Source organism: Caretta caretta, chromosome 3 (genome assembly GCF_965140235.1).
Source record: "Caretta caretta isolate rCarCar2 chromosome 3, rCarCar1.hap1, whole genome shotgun sequence".
Classification (NCBI taxonomy): domain Eukaryota; kingdom Metazoa; phylum Chordata; order Testudines; family Cheloniidae; genus Caretta; species Caretta caretta.
The window spans coordinates 196109770-196125172 of NC_134208.1; the positions used below are offsets into that span (position 1 = coordinate 196109770).

Sequence of the window (15403 nt, forward strand, 5' to 3'; positions counted from 1 at the left end):
ATCAAAACCAGACCTCCTTTAATTTTAGACTCTACAGCTAACGTTGATTTTTCTTAGAATTCCTACATCCTAACTACTATCATTTTAAATTCTTTCCTTGAAAGACTTTGGGAATGTTCTGTCAGTTCTTACTCAAGTGTCTTGCACCATAGAAGTCAATGGGACTACTCATGTAAGTAATAGCTGCAGGATTGGGCACCAAATTACCTGCTTCCCAATTTGTAAAGTTAAATGAACGCAGTGAATTATTTTGTTTAACTCCTGTCTTTCATGATGAAGCTGGGTGCTTTGTGACTAAGGGTAGTCCTGGAGTCACAAGCCCATCAGCTATCCTGCATTCTGAAAATCTTGAGGGACCATTCTGATTACTTAATCCGACCTCCTTTCATTATTTTTATTGTAGTGCCTAGGAGAGAACCAAGAACAGGGCTCTGTGATGGTACCTTCACCCACTGTACAAATGTATAATGAGAGCTCCTACCCCAAAGAGCTTGCAATCTAGATAGACGGCACAAAGTATATGAGAAAGGGATAGCACATAAAAGTGGAGTGAACAGGGATTATGGTAGGAGGGGATTAGTTAGATGGACAGCCAAAGGTTGGGAAAGAGTAGCAGGGTTGGAATAGACAGCCAGTCTGTGCCAGAGATGAAGTGTTCTGAGTGAGAACTGCAGTCATCCTCCATGACTACTGGTCCCTGCTTCTCCAGCTGTTACTGCTGGGCGTAGTCTCTGACCAGTTCATCCCCCCCAGTTTCATTCCTGAGGCCATGTGGCTGGGGGAAGTAGGGATGCCACCTGGCTCCTAGTGCCTGCAGGAGCAGGGGATCTCCCCTCCACAGTTCCAGGTCTGGCAGGGCTGTAGGGGAGAGGTTGTTTTAACTTGACCCCCTTTTTACAATGGTCCCTCAATGCAGCAGTACCTGCTTTCATGTACTCAGAGATGCTGTGCACCCTCAACTCTCATTAATGGAAAATGAGGGTACACAGCATCTCCTATGAGTAAGCCTTTAAAGAGGAGGCAGTTCAGTTTCTCGGTTCAGTGGTGGCTACAGGCCTGAGGATCCTACAGGCCTTATTAACACTAGTTATTGCAATTAAAGTGCATGGGAATGTATTGGCAGGAGTAAAGGATTGCAGTTTGGCCCCTAAGAGTTGTCACAGTGTACCATATTTTAAGCTATGAGGCGGTTTTATTAAGCTAACTAGAAAAAATTCCTACCATGACAGGTTCGTTAATGTTAGTGGACAAATTCAGCTTAGACCAGTTTTCACAATTATTAGCCTCCAAATAATTTCTGGAAATTATTTGTCCCCCCTGAAAACCAGAATTGCTGCTGCAAGGTTTCAGAACTGATTAGGCTGGAAATGATTGTTTGCTTCGTCCCTCTTTCCCTTCCATCTCCTAAATTGAGATGTTCTTCAGAGCATCTAGTTATCCTGAGCATGGCAAAATTTAACAGAATGATTAACATATGGGAAAAGCTTATAGGATATGACTGAAATCTGCAGAAGGCAGACTAAGAATCAAGACACAACAAATTCTGCATTTTGGCTGGGGATTAGACTAGATGACCCTTGCTGTCCCTTCTAACCTATGGTTCTATGATTCTAAGAGAACATTGTAATTCCACTGCTGTAACCTAGAAACTGAATTCAAGAGTTTAGTTTACTGCAATACTTGAACATCTGTTTTTTGTTTGTTTAATTTGAACACTTTAACCCTTCAGGTAGACTAAGTATTAACCTTGGTATGCATCCTGACGGTGTCTTTTAACTAAGTTCTTTACTTTAGTTACTCATTAAACTGCTAATAGAATATTTATGGTTGTACAATGAAGCAAGTAAGAGTAAATTAGAGTTAAGTTTACAAGCACAACCTTAACTCTGTCCCCTTGTATGCAAACTTGAGAGCAAGGTTTATAATTACGTGTTATTTCTCAAATAATGCAATAGAATTCTGTGATATGTATGTCCTTGCACTGTGTGTGTTACCTGCATACATTTTAAAGTCCAAAACCAAAATGTTAAAAACATTTCGATTGCAAAGCCAAGCACTTAGAAGTTGGAAATGTCAGATTTATGGTTGCAAAAGGAGAGAAAGGGAAATAGTGATTCTTAACAGTCTCTATCTCAGCCAAACCTGAACAGAATTTCATAGTACCAAGAAAAGGCACCATTCCCCTGCCAAGAATGGAACACTTCTCCCCTGAAATTTGTTTTTGTAATCGTGCCAAGTGTTGGGCAAGCTAGGTATAAGACCTTATCTAAAGACACAAGTTGCACTGATTGAATTATGGTTATTTTTGAAATAAAAGTTGTATAGACAAGGTCTTGGGGTCACTACCAGCTCCCTCTATAATGCCAGACCTACTCAAGTATGTGTGGTAACACTGTACTGTCACAGCTGCAGTTTATAGAATGTATAAGCATTCCTATTACTACACAAGAAGGGATGCTTTCCATGTGACCAGCATTCATTCCCACCTCAGTTGTCCAGCACCTTGATGCTGTCCTATTTCCTGTGTGTGCCAAGCTTCTGTCAGGCCTGTATATTGAACCTGGATCTTTCGCATGGCCTTGCAAAAGCATTAGGCCATTGACTCTGCTGACAATATTTTAATTGTAATAGTTTTGTTGCATTTTCACATGTGTGAAGCTGTAACACGCCACTATTTCCTGTCTTTGAAAAATACTACTTATTGTAGAAACTGGAGTAGACTTAGTTACTCGGCATTATTAGGATTGGCAATCATTTTATGGCAGGGTTTTTAAGTTTCAGAAGTCTGTTTGTAAATTGTTAGCATGTTGAAACTGTTTAATCAACTGAATCATTGTGGATAACTGAGCATTTGAGTTTGTGGAGTACCACTGCACTAGACTAGTGATAGAACACAAGGCATATACCATGTTGGAAAAGACAAGCTAAGTACCACAATGATGACTTTGTTTTCAAAGTCGTGTGTGTGTGTGTTTGCCTTCGGTTTTGTGAAACCTTAGGCCCCATTTGCACATAAGAGAACAGCTGCTTGCTGACCATTTTGAACAACAGGCACCCCTAGCTGGTACTCCTCTCGACTGGTAGTTCTGTTTAGCTGCTAGAGTGGATGGGCATAACAGCGTGGATGGGCATAACAGCACTTCCTGTTATGGTGTTGAAAATTATTTTCTTCTGTCTACACTAACAACTAAACTGAACTCAACAATAGAGGGGACCTATAGTTCAAAGTTTTTGTTATAACAGCAACAGGCCATTTTCCCAAAGCAGATGGGGCCTCAGATCACATACCCTAGATCCAACTGGAAGTGCAGTCTCCAGTCATATTGTTTTTGGACATGGTGAGTTTACATTCACATGCAGCCTAGCAGCATGCAGTGCTATAACATGTCAGCTAGCACCCACGCTTTTAATCTTTTCCTTCATTCAAGTTTTTAATTTAATGTGATAGACATTATTATATTCATCCAAGATAAACAGTTTTGTCCATTAACTGCTGTCCAAGTACATATTGGAAATAATGCTCTCTGATTAAATGCACTCCTACAGCTCCATTGGCAACAAGTCTTTCTTTCAATTACCTCTTAGGATTTTAATTGAGATGGTATCATTTGTATACCAGTATAAGTGTTAGATCTACATGTATTTGTATTGCCTTATTACTTGTGGTCTTTAACCATACTTAATGCTGGGCAAATATTATAGTCCTATATGAAAGGAGGGTGTGTGGGAAAACTAAATGGAGAAGCCAGGGGAAGTATCATTAAAGTTTATTCCTTTAAACTTAAAAAGCTAGTATAATACAGCAGGTTCTATAAAGCATACTGTGTACCTGCAAGTGGAAGACCCCCCCCACCCATGCTGATATACCCAAAAGATGAAAAGGGGAGGCATATTATGCTGAACAGGACTGACAACCCTCTGCTGCCCTCCTTTGTGCTTTGATAATGGACTGCCACGTAAATCTCCTACACTGGTTGACTATACAGTGGATCCCCTTTGCCAATCGTATTTGGTTCAAACTTCTTGCCCTTGCCTTCAAGGCCCTGTGCATCTCTGCCCCTGTCTGGATCTCTGGTTTCATTTCTTCCCATATCCCTCTGACCTCCTTGCTCTGCCAGTGATGCCAGCCTTCGCATCCCCTCTGTCCGATCTGTTTGCTTATAACTGTTCCACTTGCTATGGTATCTGAGAGCCTCCCAAAAGGGAACTAAAATCACAATAGGTCATGGGGCTGATCTGCGGCCTTAATTCCACTGGGGAAGTTGAGGTTACATGGTGATTTTGCCACCCTACACATTGAACTTGGCTCCAGTCTACCAGATTCCCTTTTTTCATTATTCAAATCACTCCTAAAGAATCACTTCTTTTCGAAGCCCACAAACCATAACCCATGTCGGTCAAAGAAGGAAGCAACAAGAGACGTGCAGATGAGAGTTAAAAATTACCCTAGTGGAACCATCATGGCAGGAACACAACAACTTTAATCCGTGTGATCCTTTTATTGTAACCCCCTCCTTTGCTTTCCCTGGCCCTTTACCTTCTTTCCATCATTCTTTGCTCTTGCACAAATTAAACTCCTTGGAGAAGGATCAGCATGTAATGCACCTACCATGTTTTTGGTAATGTACAAGTAATAGGACAGAGCCAGATTCTGCCCTACGTTTCTCTGTCTTTACATCAGTGTAATTGAAATCAGAATTTGGTCCACAGTGATCAGGTTAAATACTGTGGGCCAGATTCTGCTATCCTTACTCATGAGTAGGATCGTACTCAACGAGTAGTCCCATTGCTCAGGGTGAAGAAGGGTATTAGAATCAGGCTCTTAGTTATAAATGCAAAAACTTAAGACACTATCCTTCAAAGTCCAAGAAACTTAGTTATGGCTGGAACTCTAAGTTCACCCTCTTTTACTTACTATGCAGGGTACAGATACGTGCAATGACATGAGATCAGAGATACACCAGCTGTTTTTTTAACCTCAAGTTCCTGTTGAAATAAATGAGTTGTCTAGTAAGGACTCACTGCATGCTGTCACCTGTTATTTTTAATGTGACTCTCCCCGTTAAGACACTCCTACAAACCTCACTTTTCCCAATTTATGTTCCATTCCCTACTCTTATGCCTCACTAGATAATCGTTCAATTAATTTTTAATGTTTAATCATAGTTGACCTAAATTAATCAAACAAGTAAACTATGGGACGAACAAAGCAAGTATCATGTGTAACTTCTAAGTCTCTTTGTTGCATATTGCACCCTTTCTCTGCTTTTCCTAGTATTAGTGTGATCAGCCTAAGGCTCATCAGCTACCCTAGGAGAAACATGGAAATCAATGGGTTGGAGGTTAGGTTAGTATTGATAATACTCTTTATCAATGTTGGAGTTTTTCCCTATTAGCTTTGGGGCAGGAGGAGGATGTGCAGGTACTTAATGCATAACATGGATTGTTTTTAAATTTGTAAATTTTTTTTTTTAATTTTTAGTCTCAGCAAATAATTAAATAGCTCCTTAATTGACACTCGCTGCACAACTGTCTTGAAGCTTATGCCTTGAAATGTTGTTGCAAAATACATAGCCCTCTGGTGCCTAAGTCGTCTTGAACAAGATGTGAGCAAAATAAAAAAAGCCCTCATTTACTTCAGATTTACAACCATGGAATGCCATTAACTTCAGTCTAGTTACCCCAATTTGCACCAGTGTAACTAAGACCAAATTTGGCCCCAAGGGTTACTGCTAGCACCAAATCTCATACTGGGAATTAAATGAGACATGATTAATGACTTATTTCATACCCAAGGTGACAACCCTGTTCTATAATTTTTTCCACACTGTGGATCACTTCCTTAAACATAGGTCCTTTGTGGACTGTCTCCCTACCCAGTCCTATACTGATCTCACACCTTTCTTGTGGCCACTACAAAACCTGTTTATAAACAAAAAGTAATGTTTAGATGGTCTGAAGGCCGGACAGAAGGAAGATAAACTTGTTCTAATGTGAATATGTTTACAGTACTGCATTTCCCCTGGTAACCTGCAGTCCCCACTGCTCTATTCTCTCTGGATCACTCAACGGTTTAGTTCTGCTCCTGTTTATTTTCTGCCTCTGCAGTTTGTCGTCTTTACATTGAAATGTACGCAGAAGAAAAGCAACAAAGACAGGATCAGCCAGAGAGGTGCTGTGAGTTGTTTTGATTTTAAAAGCCTTTTGGGGAAAAAGGGAATCCTGGACTGGGCTCCAACTATCAGGAAGCACCCTGTTTGAGGACCTGACCATTCCTTTTCCATTGTAACAGAAGCAGCTCAGTGGGCTGCTATTCTTCCATGGAAGACAGCTTTGAGAGCCACTGTTTTTAAACCATTCTCCAGAATAAGTTTTCTGAGTCAGTGGTATGTCTGGAAATTGCTCTAGTTGTTGCTGCTTTGTTCAGCGAAGTACAGGGCAATATATATCGTGCTCTAATTGAGTTACAGTACTTGGAACATTTCCCCTCCCACCCCCCAACCATTTTTGTGAGGAGGGGAGGTGGAAGGATTTGAAAACCTGAAAATGTCTGCCATTATAGTCAAATTGTTTGCAACAAAGCCTTTGTCTACCCACAAGGTTACTGGTGTAGGTAAAGCAGAATATGTGCTTATCAGTAAGGTTTATTCCCCATACAGGAAGGGGAATAAACTACACTAGTATAAGGGACCTTTGTGTCAGGTTAACTACATCAACAATACAGTTATACCACTATAACTATACCATTTAAGAGAAAAAAATTGCATCCTAACCAGAATGTTTTTACCAGTGCAAACACTGTGTGTAGGTTAGGTCTCAGTAGGAATGGTTTTTACCCTTCTATTCTTTTCCCCATGCCATATTTAAATGTGCTGTACTGCACTCATTTAAAAAACAAAAACAAAAAAACTTAGGGCTGTTTGATTAATCGCAGTTAATTCACGATTAACTAAAAAATGAATCATAATTGCACTGTTAAACAATAGTCGATTGAAATTAAATATTTTTGAATGTTTTTCTACATTTTCAAATATATTGATTTCAGTTACAACACAGAATACTAAGTGTACAGTGCTCACTTTATATTTTTGATTAGATATTTGCTCCATAAAAATGATAAAAGCAATTGTATTTTTTCAGTTCACCTCATACAAGTACTGTAGTGCAATCTCTTTATCATGCAAGTGTAACTTACAAATAATTATTAGATATGTTCATGGAGGATAGGTTCATCAACAGCTGTTAGCCAAGATGGTCAGAGATTCAGCCCCATGCTCTGGTTGTCCGTAGCTCTGAGTGGCAGAAGATGGGAGTGGATGATGGGATGGATCACTCAATATTGTCCTTTTCTATTAATTCCCTCTGAAGCACCTAGCATTGGCCACTGTCAGAAGACCAGATACTGGGCTAGATGGGTCATTGATCTGAGCTAGTATGGCTGTTACATTTTTTAGTGAATATCAGTTTTGATAAGAGCAGGCATTTTGCAAACAGTTTTACACAAATGTTTGTGAATAGTGAATAAAGATACAAATGTGTTCAAAGTGAGCAGCTGTTAGTGTTTAGAAACATTTTAATTTCAATTTATATATCATTCAACCAGCAGCGATGCTAAATTATCCCTGACAGAGGTGGTTTATCAAAATTTATTCCTCAAGAGCCTGTTTCTTGCCCTTGGAGTGGGTCAGATTGCAATAAATGGCTGACTTAAAAAAAAAAATTAATTCCTAGGAGGAGAAACCTCCCCCCAAACCATCCTACAAGATCTACTCCCCAGCCCTTCCAGGTATACAACTTGGAAACCGTGCTGTTCTATCAATTTATACTCTATGCAGTTATCAGAAGCATAGTGTAATCATGTCCGTCAAATCACCTTAATATTTGCTTAGTGGTGTTGCCTGCTTCTGGTTGAGAGCATTTTTTTTCTTTAAATGTGTGAGGGGAGTGTATAGATTTCCAAGTCATTGGCAACCCCCACCCCCAAGCAAAAGCTTCCCATGGACATGGAGTTCTGTCACCAGCAAAGAGGGAATTTGTTGCAGCAATCCTTTGTACTACCAATATTTTAACATCACTGGGCCAGTTGCAGTGTTGGCAGGTGCTCCACAAACTTCACCGCACATCTCTGCTGATAAACTGCAGTCCTAACCTGTAATATGCCTTGGCCTCACTTGAGTTAACACTTTGAGGTAATTTTGATACAAGTGGATATCCATCAGGGCTGTCAAACTTAGCCACCTTGTGACTTAAAACATGTTTCAGTGGACCAATAGCCTAGTGAACTATCCTTAGGCTTAGCAGAATAAGATATGAATTTGATTTTTATTTTTTATAATTTTGATGGATGATATAGATTTTTATTAAGGATCTTTTCCTATTTTTATCTCTGGAAACTTTCACAGTTGTGCAAAATTCTGGTGGTGGGCGGGGTGTCAGACTACAATTATTTAAAGACAGTAGACACTAGGATTCAAAAAGTTAAAGCTTTATAACGGTTAATACAAATTGTCGACGTCACATGTCTAACTATACTAAGTAAATATCCTTAAATCAAACTCAGTTCTCAAGCAGTATTTTTCTGTCTGTGTGTATTGATTATTATTATAGATGGAAATATTTTCAGTTTGTGTGCATGGTGAAATTGACATTGAAAATCAAATCCTTCTAAGTTTAACTATTCACTATGGCCACACCAGAAAACTTTCTATGGGTAACATAATTTGTAACCTAGTGTGGTGTGAAGTGTTATGTATCAGATGTTTGAAAAAGATATTTGATCAGTGCAACACCTTTTTTATTCTGAGGGCCAAGATGAGATGGAAGAAGCACTGGACAAACCTGTTTACATTAGGTTCTTCACTGGAACTACATTTGCAACATGATCAGCTATTCTCATGAAAAGGGCTGCATTCAAGCTCAGAGTTCTTAAAATTTACTGTCATCTAGGCCGAATCCTGGAATCTTCACTAAGGCAAAATTCCCAGTGAGTTCAATGGACTGAGTAGGGACTTTAGGATTTTTCTGTTTGAAAATGATGTATGTTAAATGGCTGTTTGAAAATGCTAAGGGCCAAATTCTGTTCTCACTTTGGATTTATGCAGTGTAATACTTTATATTTACATTGGTAATGGGAGCAGAATTTGGCCCTCATATGGGCTATTAGGAAAAGAGTGCTCTAATACAGTGTACCTGAACATCAGAGTGTACTGTTGCCTACAATGTCCCTCTATCTTAACATTCTGTACTAAGCATTTTCTGACTTGCTCTCTCCACCCACACATCCATGAAGACAAGTGAAGGCACAGCAATGAGACTAGTGGATTTTGAGAACATGATTTTTAAAAACAAACATGCCATTTTGTTGGAACAAAAAATACTCACTTTTGATGATTGCATTATTCCACTGTAAATGAAATTTACTCACTGAAGAGTACAGGGTAAACAAACCTTTGAAAACAGGAAAGCATCTGGACAGGCCTTCCCAAAATCAGGGGCCTGGTCTCCATGGATGGTCGGTGGGGCACCTGGAGTATCTGGCCGTGGAATGTTGAGTGTTTTTATCAACTGTCCCATACACTTCTGGGATAAGTCTAGGTTTGTGCTTTAGTGGTTTGGTGGCTTGAATTGCATGTGGAAAGTAAACATGAAAATATTTTTCTAACATTGACTGTAATTAGAGATGGAGAAGGACTGGTGTCTGATCTGCATATGTGTGAAGGGGCTCCTGAGTGGGGACAGTGCTGTCTCCTCACTTGGTTGCTGCCTCTTGGATTCTGGCCGCAAGTGAACATGGGGAGCAGCAAGAGAATCAGCTGTCTACTTGGCAAGTATCATTTCACTGCTGGTGGCCAGGAGGATGAATTGCGCAGGGAGTCCTTGTTGGATGCACGAGATCCTAGCTGGGATGTGGCCTGGCATAATTGGGGCTCTGTGTGTGTCATTTGAGAAGCTGGTATCTTCACTTGGTATCCCTGAGTAAAAGTTTACAGTTTAAGGAAAAACATGGATTGTCAATTCCCACTTGAAACCCTAAATTCAGTTGTAAAAGTCCACGAAAAGTTGTATGTAACTGGTTTTAAAAAAAAGCATTCTCAGTCAGTTTTCAGAACTGGATTCAGTTCCTATAGCTGTTTGATGCTCGAAGATTTGCACCCTATGCAAACAGTGTTTTTTGTGCTCATTTTTCATTCTAAGTGGCTGTTACTGCAGAAACACTTAAAAATATTCAAAAATTTGAATTGTTTAAGCTTTGCTGCACTAAAGCATTAGGGGAGTGGGAACCAACTCTACATTACTGAATCTCAGTTTGCATCTGAAAACAAGACTGGATTTTTGTCCCAAGTGTGTATAATTTAGGGATTAGAATCCACCATTAAGATTTTCTTGCTACTGTTTGGTGACTTTTGTATTTTTTCTTAAGTTTGGATATGGCTAGACATTGTGTATATGTGAACAAGTGGTTGCCACATCTTCTAGAATTCAGTAGTCTGTATATTTCTATATGCAGCAAACCTCTTATCCAAATCAGATTAGAAGGGTAGAAAGTAGTGTCATTTTTCTATACATGTGGTACATAAGTGAGCTGCCCATAAGGCAGTAGAGGTAAAGGACAGATGAGAGTAAAGAATCAGAGGCACAATAGTTCTTCTCTAACCCTTAATAGAAAGGGAGAAGGTAAATAATTGAGGGAAACATTTAAAACAGAGGTTCTCAAACAGTGGTCCATGGACCAACAGTGGTCCATGAGCTTCATTCAGGGGGTCTGCGGATAGTTCCCTCTAAGGTGCACGCCTGGGTGGCCGCACACAAAAGAATAAAGAGCCACCCACCTAATTAGTGGAGCTGCGCAGGCGTGGCTCCACTAATTAGATGCCTGGATCCTGGAGACGACGCACATGTAAGGTGAGGTGGGGGTCTTGGGGGGAATAAGGGGTAGGTGGGAGGGGGCAGTGCAGGGCGAAGAGGGGGGTGGGGGGAATTTGGGATGTGCAGGGTGGCCAGAGAAAAGAGACAACTTTCCCCGGCTCCAGGGCTTCGGCTACCAGGGAGAGACCCCTCCTCTGTCCCAGCCCCAGCTCAGGGGCTGCTGTGATGGGGGATAGAGGGAGAGACCCCACTTCTTCCCAGCCCCAGCCGGGGGGAGAGCGCACATCCATCACATTAGAAAGGTAAGACTACTGATATTAAAATATGAATTGTGTGCTTTTATTTGTAGAACCAAAAAAAGTTTGTTATATAGCACTTTTATCCAAAGCACTTTACGATAGTTAGCTAATGGTACAAACAACATTTGGAAAGAGCATTAAGTGGTGCACCAAGACCCTCAGCAATTTTCAGGTGGTCTGTGGGGGGGGGGCAGTTTGAGAACCACTGATTTAAAACATAGGCAGTGCTGTTTGTAATCTGTTGGAGTCAACTGGTTGCCATGGAATGGTGGTCTGTTAACTTGGTAACTTCAATATGCAAGAGAATTTAGTCTTCGCTAGTTAAATAATTGTGCATTACATAGAGACAGAGGATGCTGTACTAAAGACCATCCTTGTTAAGTAATCTCTTGCCTTGAGAGACACATACTTTGATTATCAGAAGGCCACCTCTGTTAAGCAGTCCATTTTTATTGCTCTCTGGAGGCATTGCTTAAGGCATACTTCTATGTGTTAGAACAACCTTAGAAAATATATGAATGGTAGAATATTAAAAATCTAAATATTAGAAGAAACTTGGACAACAATTTTAGCTCTGCATTCAGGCCGCTCCATGCTGTGACCCATCTCTGTAACCTACATATGGATAGCTAGTAGCAATAGAAATATATTTGCCTTTTGTAGAGAACTGAGCACTCTGTGGCCTGCAACATGCAGTCAAGATCATGGCAGATATCTGGAGTGTATATGGATAAATGGATCCTGCACTTGCATGTGGAGGGTGAATGAGTATGCTGATAGTCTGTCCAGAAAGGATGGATGGTGTTTTGGATTGTATGTGGAAGGTTAATGGAGAAATGTTGCCTGTTGCCGAAGGTGGGATTGAGGAGAACAGTTCGTTGGTTTACATACTGGGGGGAGATGTTTGTTGTGGCCATCTCACAAAAGAAGAGTGAATTGGAGGAGCGTATGTCATTGGGGAGTAGCTCATGTAGTGAACTGATCATACATTAGTAACTAAAATGGGAGACAGAGTGGTGGGGATATCTGGCTCCTACTGGAAATATACTTTCTCTCACACTGTAGTTTTTTGGTAAGGGGTATCTCCAGGGTGTCTACCCCAGGAGCAGTCAGACCATGTCCGCTCTTTTAGGGTGCCAAAACAGCCATGGATGTTTCTAAGACAGAAGTATCAAATGCATTCCGTGGAGAGGGCCATACTCCATTTTTAGCTATGGTCTGTGGGTGGGGTATAACTTAGGATGAAACACCAGCTTTGATCTCCAGAGGCATTTCCACTGGTGTCACTGGGAGGAGTGCACAAAGAGCAAGGGTGGAGCAGGACTTTTATATAGCAATTAAAGGTGGGACTTTCAGAAGTTCTGACTAAGTGTTGGCCTAAACTCTGCAAGACTACAATCATTGGCTTCAATGGGAGTTTTACCATTGGCTTCAGTGCAGACAGGGTAAGTGCACAGAGCTGTAGAAAATCCCATCCTAAACTTTAGTCCTTGTGGTTATTTCTTTCTGTACCTTATTGTCACACTCAGTATCACTCAATGTAAACCTGTTCTCCTTCAGGACCAGTGCAAATTCTGCCCTTTCTTTCTTTTCCTTCTCTATTCTCATTCCTCACCATGTGGTCGTCTTCCTCCCCCCCCCCCCCCCCTGCCTTCCTTCTGCGTTTCCTTCTCTGCAGCAACTCCCAACTTCTGGGCTTTGTTCCATTCCTTGTCCATCCATCTGCTAACACTGTCAAAAGCAGTGAAATAGTTTATCATTGGGTTTTAGAGTTAATATCTCTCCTTATCCCACTGTTAATCTCATTGAGAGTTCATACCTCTTGGAACCATTGTTTTCCTGCTGTCTGCCCCACAAGGGGAGATAACCACTTATTAGTTTGCCCTTGGTTCAGATATTCAAGGTTTTCTTACAACCTTGATGGCTAGAAACTTGTTACTTATAAAATGAAAGCCCCTCTTCTGAATTGGTCACACCACTCACAAAAGCAAATGTAAAAAAACCCACCTGAGCCAGCAGCAAAGCAATGGAGTCAGAACCGCAAGGGTATATATCTGGGAGAGTTATTTAGTGTCCGGGCAAGACCCTTTCTCTGCAGTTAGGGTCCACTACACAGAAATGGCAGTGAGATCTTGTGGGGAGATTCTCCATTGTCCACATCGCAAACAATTCACAGATTCTGGCCCCCTTGATAGCATCTCTGCTCAGGGAAATATAAACAGGACAGGAGTGTGAAAAGTGAGGGCTGGTGGTATCTGTGGGGAGTGGAGTTGCACAAGAGAATTGCACTCCAACTAGTGCTGCAAATAGCCTTGCTTTCACGAGTGCCAGATTAATCAAAGGGCTGGTCTACACACAGATTTTGTACTGCTTTAACTATATCTGTTTGAAACTGGTACTGTTAAAGCTGTACAACTCCTTAATGTACATGAAATTACATCAATATAAAAGTGTGTTTAAGCTGTGCCATTATAAGGTAGCTTTATACCATATAGCAGCATCCACACGAGAGGCAGTCCTGATGCTATTTTGGTTTTTTAAATAAATCCCACAAAAACATTGTATAAAACTTTTGAGGATAATCATGAACCTGTGAGACCAGTTGAAAATGGGATTGGATTTTTCCCCCATGTCTCCTCATGCCAGAGGTAGACTGATCTATAACCATCAGTGAAAGATTATATTTATTTGACCAGGGAAGAAAGTTGGACTGTTTCCCTAAACAGATAAGAGATGTTGGGCCAAAGGCTGAACTCTTACTGTGGTGCAAATCTGGTCTAACTGATTGGGTCTGAATCTCGCCCCAACTTTGCACCCTGTCTAGTCATTTACACGTGGGCAAAGAGACAGCCAAGTGAGTATTGAATGGTAGAGGCTACCAATGTCTTACACCCACTTTGCACTCACTTTGCTCAAATGTTAATAATCACTTGAGATGTAAGACAGTAAGGAATCAAGTCCATTGATTCAACAGGATTTGCTTCAGATTTACTAGAGTAAGTGTATGTCTGCACTGCGAAGTTGTCGACAAAACTTTTGTCTTTCACGGGTACACCCTACCCTACCCCCCCCCCCCCCCCCCGGTGAAAGACCAAAGTTTTGCTGACAGAAGTGGCAGTGTGAGCGTTCCTGCCGACAAAGCTAACGCCGCTCGCGGGGCTGGAAGTATTTTGTTGGCAAAAGTGCTGACAAAGAGCTTTTACACATGCTGACTTTTAGGTAAAAGCTGGGTGGTGTAGACAAACCCCAGAGAAGAGATCAGAACCTGGCCCCATGTGTGTGCTATGAGTGAGCCCGTAAGAAGCAGCTGGCCGGCAGTGTCTGATGTCTGAAAGTGGATAGACACAAGTGGCATCTGTAGATGTGTTTAGAGCAGGTAAAGATCCAAATGTATCTGGTTTAAAATAGGATTGGCAATGCCTAAGGGCTCGTCTGCACTGCAAAATTAGGTCAATTTAACTACACTGCTGAGGGCTATGAAAAGTTTCAGGCCCTGTGTGATGTAATTAAGACTGCCTAAGCCCAGAGTAGACACTGCTAGATAGACAAAAGATTTCTTCCGACGGCCTAGCTATCGCCTAACTCCTGTAGCATCTGAACCATAGTGTCACAACTGCAGTGATTCTGGTGTAGGTGTACTCTAAGGAGTTTCTATTGTTGCTATCTTAGTAAGTACTATATTAGGGAATTGTTTTTGATGTGGGAGGTGAGGAAAGCTAGTTTGGTTAAGTGCTCATTTAAAAAACAAGATCAAACCGTATAGTCTGTATCAATACAGTTATGTAAGTAAGACTGACCAGAAATAGGACGGTCTCTGAGATGCCAATCCAGAAGAATTGCTAGGGATCAGGCTTGTGTTTAAAAACTGTATTCTACACCACCTACTTCCTTTTCTTCCTTTTGGGGCCACCAATTAATGTGAAGAGGGTTAAGTGGGATGTGAGCTCTGATTTCAGCCAATGGTGTGTCGGCAGTGGAGTGTTTTCCTAGATTGCGTAACTCTTCTGAGCCAGCCCCCGGTTCAGTCAGCATGCATTACCAAGTGCTTAAGTAAACGAACACACAGCAGAGGCAGTCAGAGCCTGCGAGTTGCTGCGGTTTGAAGGATACTCTTGAACTCTGTGGATTTCATCTTTATTTTAAAAAGACTGGCTTTTTTCACCCCCTTGCTCCCCTTTGTATAGCGTGTGGAAATACAGGAAGAATAAAGAGGTACTGGTAAGTGCCTGGATGTAGTA

General features: G+C 41.1%; 1 protein-coding gene across 5 annotated transcripts in view; it reads left to right on the forward strand.

Moving 5' to 3' along the window:
• PELI1 (pellino E3 ubiquitin protein ligase 1) overlaps positions 1–15403 on the forward strand; it is a 163138-nt gene that overhangs the window by 119716 nt on the left and 28019 nt on the right. The window contains exon 1 of one of the 5 annotated variants that reach the window (XM_048842688.2): positions 8700–8983. The exons of 2 other annotated variants lie outside the window; for them this stretch is intronic. The gene's annotated coding sequence lies outside the window, so the exon portion shown is untranslated. Of the gene's footprint in view, positions 1–8699; positions 8984–15233; positions 15384–15403 lie in introns of those variants that run through there. 2 more of the 5 variants (XM_048842687.2, XM_048842689.2) reach the window with 2 other exon arrangements.